General features: G+C 34.2%; 1 pseudogene; it reads left to right on the top strand.

Annotated features, from left to right (window-relative positions):
• Positions 1–1,512: 1,512 nt before the first annotated feature.
• LOC149031405 (histone-lysine N-methyltransferase SETMAR pseudogene) lies at positions 1,513–2,022 on the top strand (annotated as a pseudogene).
• The last annotated feature ends 395 nt before the right edge of the window (positions 2,023–2,417 follow it).

Here is a 2,417-nt window from a genome sequence, read left to right as displayed (position 1 = left end):
CTCCCTTCGTATGATGGACGGTGGACAAGTAGTAGAAGAATAACTCGTGTACCTTTTAAAGGGATAAATTTACAACACGTTTACAATATGAGTTATTTAATGATATTTATAATAATTGTTTTAAAGTATCAAGAATAATAACAATAAATTCAATATTTTCTTTTTTAATTTTTTAAAGAGATTATTTATTTTTTTATTTTACAAATAAATCACACACACATAATTAATTATAAGAAATATTTAAATTTAACCAAACACTTTTATTCGGTATAAGTAATCGTATTTGTTAACGAAACTTTTAACTTTTGTCACATTTTTAAATTAATTTTTATTTATTATCACTAATAGCGTATAAATAGTAATATAATTGCAAAAGACTTTCTTCGTTAACCATTTGAAACGAAGGAAATAGGATGAGATAGGAATAATTAGAAACAACGTTTGGTTTTATGATATCTAAGTCGTTTATCGTTTGGTTGAAAACATTATTAAATTAGAGATGACTATAAAGGAAATTTCATACCCATACATAGGACACTTATAAACGTACATATATGTATACACATATATTCACGGATGAGAAAGTGTAGCGATGTAAATGAGAGATACGTTTTACACCATTCGAGAGTGAGTGGAGAAAACAATTCGTGGAAACGTATTTATATGCTATCTATATATCTATCTCTCTTTCTCTCTCCTTCCTGTAGATGAAAACGCTACTAACGTAGAAGTGTAAAACCATTTTATCCATTTTTCTCTTTTTTTTTTTTTTGTATCTTTCCTACGTAAAACTAACACACACCAAAACGTAGAGGATCGTGCATGCAGCGTATGATTCCTCCGAGAGAGACTCCGACGAAAATAAAATATAAACTTCTTTTATTTTTACTTTTTTTTTTTAAATTTCTTTTTTGAAGTTTTTTTTTTTGTTTTTATTTTTTGTTTTTCTTCTCTACTTTATTCCGCTATGCGTCTGAAACATCGTAAATTATTCAAATTGGTGGAAGGTAAATTGAAGGAACTACTACGTTGCATTCATTCTTTCGCGTCACGTGGATTAAATTAAATAAATAAACGAAAGTATAACGAATGATAACTTAAGGAAAAATGTATTTTCTTATTTATTAATCTCTATTGTTTTTTTTTTTTTATTATTATTATTTATCAAACGATACTTCTTTAATCGTATAATTATCTACATTAAATATAATTCTTTAAATTTGGCGCTAATCAATGGATCAATGTAGTATAGATGGCGCTTAGTATCTAGGGGACATCTAGTGGTTATTAAGTGTAAGCTTGGGGTCTTCCCCTTTCTAGTTACGACAATATACATACATAATATATTAGGGGGACCGGAAAGTAATGTCGTTTCTGCGCATGCCAATACTTGATTGTCATTTGTCAGCTCATTGTTTGGTTCAGAGGCGTACCAAAGACATTGTGAGGTTATAGTGATTTCTTTACTTATAGAGAATTGAATTACAATTTTTTTTTGTAATTTTGGGTAAAATGGCCAGCCAAATACCAGAAGAGGTACACATCGGGCATTGCATGCTCTTTGAGTTTCGCAAGGGAAATAACGCAACAGTTGCTACCAAAAACATTTGCGATGTTTATCCAAATGCACTGGACATTCGTAAATGCCAAAGGTGGTTTTCCAAGTTCAAATCGGGTAATTTTGATCTTTCCGACTCGTATCGATCAGGAAGACCATCAGCGTTAGACAACGACGTGTTAAGGGCGGAAGTGGAAGCAAATCCGTGTCAGACGATCGAGGAATTGTCAAACAGTCTCAACCAACCTTGGTCGACCATCCAAGAACATTTGAAGCAGATTGGGAAAGTAAGCAGAGCAGGTGTTTGGGTCCCGCATAATCTGTCCGAACAGAATAAGGCTAACCGATCAATCACATGCAACTTATTGCTTAAACGACACAACACAGAAGCGTTTTTTGATCGCTTAATCACAGGAGATGAGAAATGGGTCCTGTATGATAACCCAAAACGCAAAAGGCAGTAACTCTCTTCAAATGAAATCCCTCGGAGTACTGCTAAGCCAGGTTTACACCCCAAAAAAGCGCTTTTGTGTGTTTGGTGGAGTATTCGCGGCATTGTTCATTTTGAATTACTGAAACCTGGACAAACTGTTACTGCAGACCTCTACAGCGAACAATTGCAGCGAGTCAATCAATCTTTAATTGAAAAGTGGCCAGCGATTGTCAACCGAAAAGGCGTCATTCTCCAACATGACAATGCAAGACCGCACTGCGCAAGGCGAACTCTAGAAAAAATTAATGAATTGGGGTGGGAGGTGCTGCCTCATCCGCCATATTCGCCTGATGTTGCTCCATCGGATTTCCACTTATTCCGAGGCTGCAACACTTTTTAAGTGGCAAAACATTTGCAAATTTGGAT

Source organism: Polistes dominula, unplaced genomic scaffold, assembly GCF_049000335.1.
Source record: "Polistes dominula isolate Pdom_NZ unplaced genomic scaffold, Pdom_raw_medaka contig_21, whole genome shotgun sequence".
NCBI classification, from domain to species: Eukaryota; Metazoa; Arthropoda; class Insecta; order Hymenoptera; family Vespidae; genus Polistes; species Polistes dominula.
The sequence above is the reverse complement of the archived record's forward strand: the minus strand, read 5'-3'. Positions and strand labels throughout refer to the sequence as shown.